This window comes from Monodelphis domestica, chromosome 6, assembly GCF_027887165.1.
Source record: "Monodelphis domestica isolate mMonDom1 chromosome 6, mMonDom1.pri, whole genome shotgun sequence".
NCBI lineage: Eukaryota > Metazoa > Chordata > Mammalia > Didelphimorphia > Didelphidae > Monodelphis > Monodelphis domestica.
The window spans coordinates 41,713,821-41,726,766 of NC_077232.1; positions in this window are offsets into that span (position 1 = coordinate 41,713,821).

Consider the following 12,946-nt stretch of genomic DNA (forward strand, 5'->3'; position numbering starts at 1 on the left):
TAGAGAATCAACTAAAAAGCTAGTAGAAACAATCAACAACTTTAGCAAATTTGCAGGATACAAAATAAACCCACATATCACCATTTCTATATATTTCCAAATCATCTCAGCAGCAAGAATTAGAAAGAGAAATTCCCTTTAAAAATTACCCTAGCAATATAAAATACTTAGGAATCTATCTGCTGAGACAAACACAGGAACTATATAAGCACAACTACAAAACACTTTCCTCACAATTAAAACTAGATCTAAATAATTGGAAAAACATTAATTGCTCATGGCTAGGATGAGCTAACACAATAAAAATGACAATCCTACCCAAAATAATTTTATTTAGTGCCATATCCATTGAACTACCAAAAAACATTTTAGTGAATTAGAAAAAAATAACAAAGTTCATTTGGAAGAACAAAAGATCAAGGATATCCAGGGAAATAATGAAAAAACTGTGAAGGAAGAGGGCCTAGCAGTACCATATCTCAAACTATACTATAAAGCAATAGTCATGAAGCAATATGGTACTGACTAAGAGACAGAAAGGAGCATCAGTGGAATAGACTTGGGGTAAGTGACTTCAGCAAGACAGTCTATAATAAACCCAAAAATCCCAGCTTTGGTGATGAAAATCCACTATTTGATAAAATCTGCTGGGAAAATTGGAAGACAGTATGGGAGAGATTGGGTTTGGATCAACATCTCACACCCTACACCAAGATAAACTCAGAATGGGTGAATAACTTGAATATAAAGAAGGAAACTATAAGTAAATTAGGTGAACACTGAATAATATAATTGTCAGATCTTTGGGAAAGGAAAGATTTTAAGACCAAGCAAGAGCTAGAAAAAATTTCAAAATGTAAAATAAATAATTTTAATTACATTAAATTAAAAAAGTATTTGTACAAACAAAACCAATGCAACCAAAATTAGAAGGGAAGCAACAAATTGGGGGGAAATCTTCATAACAAAAACTTTTGACAAAGGTCTAATTACTCAAATTTATAAAGAGCTAAATCAACTGTATAAAACATCAAGCCATTCCCCAATTGATAAGTGGGTAAGGGACACGAATAGGCAATTTTCAGATAAAGAAATCAAAACTATTAATAAGCACATGAAAAAGTGTTCTAAATCTCTTATAATTAGAGAGATGTAAATCAAAACAACTCTGAGGTACCACCTCACACCTAGCAGATTGACTAACATGACAGCAAAGGAAAGTAATGAATGTTGGAGGGGATATGGCAAAGTCAGGACATTAATGCATTGCTGGTGAAGTTGTGAATTGATCCAAACATTCTGGAGGGAAATTTGGAACTATACCCAAAGGGCACCAAAAGGGTATCTGCCCTTTGATCCAGCCATAGCACTGCTGGTTCTGTACCCCAAATAGATAATAAGGGGAAAGACTTGTACAAGAATATTCATAGATGCTCTCTTTGTGGTGGCAAAAAAAAAAAACAAAACTGGAAAATGAGGGGTTGCCCTCCAATTGGGGAATGGCTGAACAAATTGTAGTATATATTGGTGATGGAATACTATTGTGCTGAAAGGAATAACAAACTGGAGAAATTCCATATGAACTGGAACAACCTCCAGGAATTGATGCAGAGTGAGAGGAGCAGAACCAGGAGAATATTATAAACAGAGACTGATACACTGTGGTACAATTGAATGTAATGGACTTCTCCATTAGTGGCAATGCAGTGATCATGAACAACTTGGAGGAATCTATGAGAAAGAACACTATCCACATTCAGAGGAAAAACTGTGGGAGTAGAAACACAGAAGAAAAACAACTTCTTGATTACATGGGCCGAGGGGGATATGATTGAGGATGTAGACTCTGAATGAACATCCTAGTGCAAACATCAACAACATAGAAATAGGTTTTGCTCAAGGACACATGTAAAATCCAGTGGAATTGCATGTTGGCTATGGGAAAGAGTGGGGGGGGGAGGAGGGGAGGGAAAGAATATGATTCTTGTAACCAAGGTAAAATGTTCTAAATTGACTAATTAAATAAATTTTTCAAAATTCAAAAACAAATAAAAAAACAAAATAAATATTTTCTAAGACCCCTTCCAGTTTCAAATCACAAGATGCCCAAATCACAACCCTGCCTTTGGGGACAAAATCACAGGATCATAGTTTCATTCAGCACTGGAAACTATGAAACCTTTCCTATTCCTTCCCAGTTTGCTAGTGCCTTCCTCCCTGCCCCACCCATTACCTTGTATTGATTTCATATATATTTAAATACATACATGTTGTCCCCACCATAGATTGCAAGCTCCTTGAGATCAGGGACTCCCATTTTTATTTCTGTACCCTCAGTACCTAACACACTGTCTGGCAAATAGAAAGTCCTTAACAAATATTTGTTGGCTTCTTGACTGGCACATGGTATACCCTTAGTAAGCAATTGCTGATGATTTGCCCAGGGTTACACAAATAGAAAGTGTCACAGATAGGATTTGAACCTAGGTCCTCTGATTCCAAATGCAAGTGGAAATTATGAGACCTAATTGGCAAGCCAGGATTCTGAGAAGGGTTTTTTGTTCTACTTGGTGTTTTTATAAGCAAGCTGGCCTCTGCATCATTCTTGCTGATGCTTCCCTAGGAGACCTCCATCCTCTCTGACATGTCAGCAGGTGAAGGAACTTGATGGTATTTTTTTTTTACCTCTACTTCCCACAAAACAGGCAACTGAGACCTGTAGTGTTTGGGATCCACCTTAAAGGAGGGAGCTCCTTACACTGAAAATATCAAGGATCTTCTGAGGACTGAGAAATCAGGCTGAAACACAATCAAAGCAGGCTCCAGGAGAAGAAGATAATCAAATGGCATCCTGTAGCCTGGGAAGGCCAAAGAAAAGAAGAGAGGGAAGAGAAAGAAATCTGACTTGACTGCTTTGCCTTGGTGACATCAGGCATACATACATGAGTCTTGGGGTCTTCTTAGGACCACCTGGAAGGAGGCAGTATAGTAGCAGAGGAGTCTATATATCATCATGGGAAGAAAAGAAACAAGCCCTGGATTTGGTGGATGCAAATACTGACTGTTACTACCTATGTGTCATGAGCAAGTCATCTCTCCAGCCAAGCCAATGTTTCCTAATATTAAGATTACAGGATCATAAACTGGGAATGGAAAGAGATCTCAGCAGTCATGTAAATTTAATTCTATGATTTAGTAAATTCAGAAATGGAGGCCTCCCAACAGGTGAAATGACCAAAGGTATAAACATAGTAGAGAAGGTTATATATTCTTCCTTATTTTCTTTGGGACCAAGTTTGGTTATCCATAGATATAGACTTGAAAGGAACCCTAGATGTCATTCCAGGCCAACATTTCTTAACATTTTTTGAGTGCTTTCTGCTTGGTCTAGTGAAGCCCATGGGCCCCTTCCCAGAACGATGTTTTCAAATGCACAAAACAAAATGCATGGAATTATTCATAAAAACCAATCAAATTAAAATAAAGGCATATTTTTCCCATCCAAGTTCACAGATCTCCCTCCATCCCCCATATCTATACACTGACCCCTGGAGGGCCCATGGATCCCAGGTTAAAGACCTCTGAGCTGAATCAAAATTCATTTATAATTTAAAAAAAGATTCAAGAGTATTTCAAAACCTGTTCACTATAATGATGCCTATCAAAGCATGTGAACTCTACCCTATATATCTTATGTAAAACTAGACATCAGTAGACACAAAGATTCATTATATGAAGCCTTTCTCAAGACACTGGTCCATTCAGAGTAAATATAGCAGCCCTAAGGCTCTAGGCTTTTGGTTTTCATTTCCCCCAGGATGACATGAGACTGACAAGCATATTGAGTTCCTATCACAGTTTCATATTTTTATAAGCAATAGAGCCTTTAGGCTTAGGAGTCAAGCTATTCAAAGGGTTTTGCCCCATCCCCAAGAGCCCTACTGATGCTGAGGCTAGGACAATCACCTTTACAGTATGGAGAATGCATCTGCAGGGCACCACAATTCAGGTGTCCCATGCCAGGTCACTAAAGCTGAGTCTAAAGTCATGGAGTTCATATTTATTCTCAGGGAACAGAGACTGAAAGGCAAACTCTATCTGTAAGGTATTCACATTAAAGGGCTCTTTATTTGGGGGTCTTCAATGTTTTCATTTCTTCAATGATGAGAATGATTCTTACTCTCAATTAACTCACCTTCATAGGAACAGATTTCTCTGGTCAAGCAACAGAAGATACCTTCTTTCCTTGTTAAGAAAATTCTAATGACAGCAAAGTATAGTAATGAATTCTGGAGAGGATGTGGCAAAGTCCGGACATTAATGCATTGTTTGTGGAGTTGTGAATTGATCCATTCATTCTGGAGGGCAATTTGGAACTATGCCCAAAGGGTGATAAAAGACTGTCTGCCCTTTGATCCAGCCATAGCACTGCTGGGTCTGTACCCCAAAGAGATAATAAGGAAAAAGACTTGTACAAGAATATTCATAGCTGCGCTCTTTGTGGTGGCCCAAAACTGGAAAACGAGGGGATACCCTTTGATTGGGGAATGGCTGAACAAATTGTGGTATATGTTGGTGATAGAATACTATTGTGCTAAAAGGAATAATAAAGTGGAGGAATTCCATGGAGACTGGAACAACCTCCAGGAAGTGATGCAGAGCGAAAGGAGAAGAACCAGGAGAATATTATAAACAGAGACTGATACACTGTGGTACAATCGAAGGTGATGGACTTCTCCATTAGTGGCAATGCAATGATCCAGGACAATTTGGAGGGATTTATGAGAAAAAAGCACTTTCCACATCCAGAGAAAGAACTGTGGGAGTAGAAACGCAGAAGAAAAACAACTGCTTGATCAAATGGGTCTATGGGGATATGATTGGGGATGTAGACACTAAATGATCATCCTAATGCAAACATCAGTAATAGGGAAATAGGTTTTGCTCAAGGACACATGTAAAACCCAGTGGAATTGCTCATCAGCTATGGGAGGAAATGGGGGGAGGGGAGGGAAAGAACATGATTCTTGTAACCAAGGGAAAATATTCTAAATTGACTAATTAAATAAAATTTTCAAAAAGAAAAAAAAAAAGAAAATTCTACCTGTGACAAATCTGGGCCCTCCCTCCCTCCTTCCTTCCTTCCTTCCTTCCTTCCTTCCTTCCTTCCTTCCTTCCTTCCTTCCTTCCTTCCTTCCTTCCTTTTTTCCCTTCTATCTTAGAATCAGTATTCTTTATTGGTTCCAAGGCAGAAGTGCAGCAAGGGCTAGGCAATAGGGGTTAAGTGGTTTGCCCAGGGGCATGTAGCTAGGAAGTGTCTAAGGCCATACATAGACTTGGCTCTCTATTCTACTGAGCCTCCTAGCTGCTCCCTTAAATGCTTTACAATTAAGCTCTTTTGATCCTCACAACAATCCTACTAGGTAAGTGCTTTTATTAACCTCATTTTACAGTTGAGGAAACTGAGGCAAATGGGGTGAAGTGATTTGCCCAAGGTCACACAGGTAGTGTCAGATATGGGATTTGAACCCATGTTCTATGACTTTTGAGCCTGGGTTCTTTCTACCATATCATACCATAGGAGAGTCTCTACCAGGATACCTCATGCAATTTAGTTCTGAAAGGGCTAAATAAAGACAATTTAGATCATGACCAGCTTTTGGGAAGGGGGAGTTCCTCTCAAGCCTCTTGATGTCTCACCCACGTACAGCCTGCCTGGCAATAAGTAGCCCATCACAGTAAGACCACAAACACAAATCCTCTTCAGGATTTTGCCAGTCACTGATGGCCACTTGTTTGGATTTAAGCTTCGGAAGTTGTGGGAATCAGCCCAGTCCCAGGCTTTGTCATAGATGGAAACATACACAGGCGCATCCAGAAAGGGAGTGGACTTCACTGGGTATACAGAAATGTAACCCCAACAATGTGTGTGTGTGTGATTGCATACAGAAAAGGTGAGTGGGTTGGGGTGTGTGCGTGTAAATACTTTAATGGGAAGGTAGGTTGGTTGTTATTGTTATTATTATAATTCACACCTAAACAGTGCTTTTTATAGCTATTTGTAACCTAATAAATACACTTCCATTTATATGGTAGCTTTCCTCCAAGCTCAGTTCATGTGTCATTTACTACAGGAAATCTACTACAGAGAAAGGTCTCTGCCCCTTTCTCAGTCCCCTGCTTTGCTATTACTCTCTGACACAGTGTTAGGAAAGACCCTCACCTGGTGTGAGGGATTGCCAAGCCCTTTTCAGGGCTGCTCATCCACCTTTGGGACCCACCTGGCATCCAACTGCCACCTGTGGCTCCAAGAGGCTGTAGCATGTGCAGTAGCCACACCCTAGTACAAATGGCTTGGAGGACAGGCTAAACCAGGTTGAGGATAATCAACAAGCCTCAAACCTGCCAATGACTTAGAGAGAGAGAGAGAGAGAGAGAGAGAGAGAGAGAGAGATGAGAGAGAGAGAGAGAGAGAGAGAGAGAGAGAGAGAGAGAGGAAGAGAGAGGGGGAGAGAGAGAGAGAGAGAGAGAGAGAGAGAGAGAGAGAGAGAGAGAAGAGAGAGAGAGAGAGAGAGAGAGAGAGAGAGAAAGGGAGAGAGAGAGAAAGAGAGAGAGAGAGAGAGAGAGAGAGAGACAGAGAGAAAGAGAGAGAGAGAGAGAGAGAGAGAGAGAGAGAGAGAGAGAGAGAGAGAGAGATGTCTCCTCCAAGCACGTGAAGACTTCTCTAGGCAGAGTAGGAGGGTGAGAACAATTTGTCCCAAAGGCCATGAAGGCAGCTGAACCAGGTGCTGGGGAGGCTGAAAGCCTGGTCAGACATTGTAGACACCAAAGTCGTCCACTGAATCCTTGAACATTGCCAGCTGTCCTGACTTTTTTCTTGCTGCTGGACTTTGATGACTCTGGCAGGGAAAGTGAGGTGGACGACTCTATAGAGCTCTGCCTCACTTAAATCCATTTTATGGGTAAGTCAAGACTTTGCCTTATGAAAGTGTCTAAGGCCATAGATTTGGCTGTCTATTCTACTGAGCTACCTAACTGCTCCCTTAAGTGCTTTACAATTAAGTTCTTTTGATCCTCACAACAATCCTGGGAGGTAGGTGCTTTTATTAACCTAATTTACAGATGAGGAAACTGAGGCAAATGGGGTGAAGTGATTTACTTTGAAAATGAAAGACAAAAACAACAGCTCTCTCTCACTTCTTGTATTATAACAAATTCTAATTCAATTCAATTGAGTTCAACAAGTGCTCTTAAATATTTTTAAATGTTTCTTGCCTTCTCTTTTTCCATCACCTTCATTTCTGAATTCATCCCTTCTCCTCTCTAATAGGTCTATCCTTAGAAAAATAACTTTTTTAAAAATAAGGGAAGAGTACAGTTGAGAAATTAACCAATATACCAACAACTTAATGGAATCTGTCAGTACATGTACACCCATAATCTGCCCCCTCTGCAAAGAATGGAGAGAAGCATATTTTCTTTTTTCTTAATGGCCAAACTTGGTCATTATGATTAAACAGCATTCAGTTTGGGTTGTTTAGTTTTTATAATTACTGTCATTTTCTTTTCATTGACACCAAAGAAGCATTTATTAAGCACCTCCTATGTACCAGGTACTATGGTAGGTGCCAAGAATGCAAAGAAAAAAAGACATGCCCATCCTCAAGGAGCTTACATTCTCTTTGCATGGTTTATCTTCCCGATAGAATGTAAACTCATAAGGTAAAAGATTGTGTCTTGTCTTATCTTTTTACAGTATCTTACATACATTAAGTGTCTTATGAAATATGCATTGGCTGGGTCTCTAGGCCAAATAGACAATAAAAAGGGAAAGGGTCTGGTTGCACAAAAATATTTATAACTGCTTTTTTGTGGTGGCAAAGAATGGAAATTGAGGGAATGTCCATCAATTAGGGAATGGCTGAACAAATTGTGGCACGTGTTGGTGATGGAATACTATTGTGCTATAAGAAATGACAAGCAGGATGATTTCAGGAAAAACTGGAAAGCTCTGCAGGAACTGATGCAGAGTGAAATATGCAGAACCAGAAGAACCCTGTTATAGGATGATTGTTTGTGAAAAAATGGCTCCTTTCAGCAATACAGCAATCTGGGACAATCCTGAAGGACTTAGGGTGAGGGATGCTATCCACCTCCAGAGAAAACTGTTGGAGTTGTTTAGATGTGTATCAACGCATACTATCTTTCACACCAGTGTATTTACAGCTTTATTTTGGGCTTTTGATTTTCTATGAATGTACTCTTATAATGACCAATATGGAAGTGGGTTTTGCATGCTAATAAAAGTAAAATTTAAAAATATCTATTGGTTTGGAGCTTCAGGTTTTATATTGTACTTTCCTCATAAGCCAATAAGGTGGCTAATATAAAGTGACCGCTACGTGGCTCAGTGGATAGTGCCAGGCCCAGAGATTAATGGTCATGGCTTCAAAATTTGACCTCAGCCATTTCCTAGTTGGATGACCCTGGAGAAGTCACTTAATCCCAGTTGCCTAGCCTTTACTGCTTTTCTGCCTTGGAATCAATACTTAGTATTGGGGGGGAGGGGCAGCTAGGTGGCTCAGTGGATTGAGAGCCAGACCTAGAGATGGGAGGTCTTGAGTTCAAATATGGTCTCAGACACTTCCTAGACAGGTGACCTGGGGCAATGAACTTAACCCCTATTGGTTAGCCCTTACCACTCCTCTGCCTTGGAACTGATATTTAATGTTATTTCTAAGACAGAAGTTAATGGGAAGTTGTTTGTTTGTTTTAAGGTAAATAGTATAAAAATTATTAACTCCATTTTACAAGTGAAGAATTGGAGCCACAGGGGAAAATGATAGAACTTGCTCATAGCCACTTGGCTAAAATTAAGTGTCAGAACCAGAATTCAAAGTCTACACTTAAGAAGAGGTTAAATTACCTTATTATGCTGCCATAATCAAGGACGACTATGACAAGAAGAAAAAGATATTGGTAGGTCACTTAGCAAGAGCAAGGAATGAAGGGCTCATGTGATTGCAATAGCTTTTACACAATGCTGAAATTCAATTCAACTCAACAATCAAATGCTTGTAACAAGCAAACCCTGTGCTAAGCATTGGGGAAACCAAGACAAAGATGGCGGTCTTTGCATCCCTAGTGCCTAGCACAACTTCATGAACAGAATAAGTGGTTAATAAGTTTGTTGAATGGAATTTACATTTTCAAGAAACACAGAGAATAAAGAGGTGAGGAGAGGCAATGGAGTGAGTAGCTAAGCCAGTAAGAACATAGATCCACAGAATCATTGGTCACGGGGAAAGGAAAGGGAGAAGGGAAGGTGGGGGAATAAGTGCCAGGCACTGTGCTAACTACTTTTTATAAATATTATCTCATAAACCATTGACATGGTTCTGTTTGCTTAAGGAAAAAAAAATGACATTATGTCAACCAGAAGAAAGATCTCTCATAGTGTGCCTCATGGATCATTTCTTGCCCCTGGTCTATTCAATATTTTTATCACTGACCTGGATAAAGAAACAAATGAAGGGTAGCTAACTAGATTAGTGGATTGAGAACCAGGCCTGGAGATGGGAGGTCCTGGGTTCAAATTTGGATTCAGACACTTCCTAGCTGGGTGACCCTGGGCAAGTCATCTTAATTGCCTAGCTCTTACCACTCTTCTAGCTTGGAACTAATACTTAGTATATATTCTAAAACAAAGGTAAGGATTTTTTAAAAAAGAAAATAGGTGACAGGATTATCAAATTTGACAATTCAAAACTAGTAGGGATAAGACACTGAATGACAGAATTGGTATCTATATGGATTTTGACAGGCGAAAATATTGATTAGACCATAATAAAGTGGAACTTAATAGGAATAAGACACACTGGCCTGGAATCAGGAAGATCTGCGTTCAAATCGAGTTTCCTAGCTATGTGATCCTGAATAGGTCAATTAATCTTTTTGCCTCAGTTTCCTGTAAAATTCTATAAAATGAGCTGGAGAAGGAAATGACAAACCATTCCATGGGGTCCCAAAGAGTCAAGTACAACTGAAAAATGACTACACAACGGCAAGAGGAACATCATATCTGGGATGATGGTGGTCATAGCCTTGTGGCATTCTATCATAGTCACAGTTGTGGGCACCATATTTTAGGGAAGATACTGATAAACTGTAGAACAAATTGAGAAGAGAAACTAGGATAGTGAAGGGAGTCAAGATATAATATAAAGGATTGGTTAAGAGAATTAAGGATTTAGCCCAGGAAGGAGAAGACTTGGGGAAAAGGGACACCATAGCTCTCTTAAAGTATTTGAGTATGTCTTCTATCTGACTCCAGCAAATAGAACTAAAAAAAATGGCTAGAAATTCCAGGGAGGCAGAAGTTTGTTGTAAGGAAAAATGACCCAAACATTAGAGCTCCTCAGAGGTAGAATGTGTTGCCTTGGGAGGGAGCAATTTTAACATCTCTGAACATCTTTAGAGGAAAAAATCCCAATGATGGTTCATCATAAATGTTATAAAGGAGATTCTTGCCCAGGCATAGTTTGAATTAGATGACCTCTGAGGTCCCTTCGAATGCTGGGGTTCTGTGATGGCGACTATCTATGAAGACGACACTTTGGAACCATCCTTATTAGGGCACATGTTCTGAGTTACTGGCCCAATGTGCTGTTGGATTGCTCCTTCTCACTGGAGATCTTTGAGGGCATGCTAGAGGAACATTTGTCAGGAATGTTATAGAAAAGAGTCAACAAAGCACCAATTGATGAAGATAAATCTGATTTCTGAGCCCTGAAATTCTGTGGAATCATAACAAGTTGGTTGATGAGCTAGTTCCCCGTGGATCAGTTTCTTTTCTTTGCTAGTAGAATAATTTGGGTTTGTATCTTCATAACTTTGTAACTGAGAACTTCCTACTCTTTTCAATCACTTTACTTGTGAAGTTCTAGAACATCTCTCTTACCTAGAAGGAGCACAGGATCTTGAGACAGAATATCTGGCTTTGCTACTCACTTTCAGCACTGTCATTTAGTATCTATATGACCCTGGGTAAAAATAGCAAACTAATGGGTTGGGTAAGTCATCAGTCCATCGAGGTTTCCATTTCCCCATGTGCTAATACAATAGAAGACTGGTCCATGTGCAGAGAACTTCTGATGTCATCTCCCAACATGCAGAAGCTGAGGAGACTGCTTCCAGGAGAGCTTCATAATCAAGTACTTTGGGGAGATGTTGGGGTCATGCAGAGATATTCTATAGCCCCTTCCATTTGGCTAACCATTTGGAGCCTCACCAGCTTTCTGAATGGCCGCAGAAGCATTCCAAAAGGACCAGCAACCAGAACCTCAACAATTTTTTCCTCTTTGCTGCTTTCTCTTGGTTTGATTCCCTTACTGATGGCATGTGGTGAGAGATAATACGATAAGCAGAGAGGCCTCAGGATTACCCTCTGAGGCCAACCTGTGGCCATATGAAATGGACTTTCTTCCTTTGATTCTGCATTTTTTTTCTTGTCTACTTTAGTTATTGGAGCCTACAAGAGTGAGGGGTACAAAAGGTCAGCAAAGTGAGTCTTCTGGTGTCCCGATGTCCCGGCAATGCCACAGTACCCCAAATCCAGGATTTGTAACATGCTCACCACCAATGCCCAAAGAAACAAGGAGTTCCCTTTGGGGATGACCTTTGGGACCCAGGGCTGCTGTACCTAAGATAAGCTTTAACTGGCAGTCATAGCACATTTGGACCTGAACTGGATGGCACCAGTGCTATGTTGGAACTGAGCTAAGTTCTAAGTTTGAACCCTTTCCTCCCAGAGACAAAGGTAGTACAGAGGAAAGTGTACCGCCAGGTGCTGGGGGGAATGTTCTTTTGTTCTAGCTACATCTTTGAAGTTAACTTCTCTCTGGAAAAGATCATTGATGTTAAGTGGTTAAGTGGAACTGCTGCTAGTCTCTGGCACCTAACAATGGGAGGAACACAACCAGGAGGAGCCTGAGCCAATGGCAGTAGGGAAGAGACTCTCCCAAACTCTTCAAAGAAAACAACATGTACACAAGTAAGAAAAACAAAGTGTATTCAAGGTAAATACAAAGTCATTTCGGCAGTGCCATGGTTGCTGGAACAATCCAGAAAGGCCTCCTGTAAGACATGGCATCTGAACTGAGCATTAAAGGGGATTAAGGCTACTAAGGGGCAGAAGAGAGGAACAGATGGATACCAGGGATGGGACCGAACCTCTGAAAAGGCATGGAGGCAGAAGATGGAGTGTCGTGTTGGACAGACAGAACCTAGAAAGAAGACAAGGAGGAGGAGAAGTAAAAGAAGGAAGAGAGGGAGAAAGAGAAGCAGGGGAGAAGAAGGAGATGAGCAGAATATAAAGGAAGAGAAGAAGAAGGAAAAGAGAAAGTAAGAGAAAAAGAGAAGGGGTGAAGAAGGGAAAAAGAGAAGACAGAGGAGAAGGAGGAGGAGGAGATGATGATAATGATGATGATGATTAGAAAATGCAGTCCTTGAGGGCAGCATGAGGCACTGTGTTAAGTGCTTAAGAAATGCTTGCTGACTGATTATTACTTAATCTAAATGACCTTGGACAAGTCACTTTGTTTCCCTGGGCTTCATTTTCCTCAACTGGAAAATAAGGGGGTGGGGCTTTATTAGATGACCCCTGTTATCTGTTCCAGTTCTAAATTTGTGCTCCTACAGTCTTCAGTTCATGAATCAGGATAGTGCCACATATCTAGTAAGTGGCAAAGATGGGATTTGAATGCAGGGATTCTTTTTAGAAAACCTTACCTTCTGCCTTGGAATCAATACTATATATTGATTCCAAGGCAGAATTATTACAAAAAAAAATTGGTAAATCAATACTACATATTGATTCCAAGGCAGAAGAGCAGTAAGGGCTAGGCAATGGAGGTTAAGTGACTTTTTCAGGGTCACACAGCTGGGA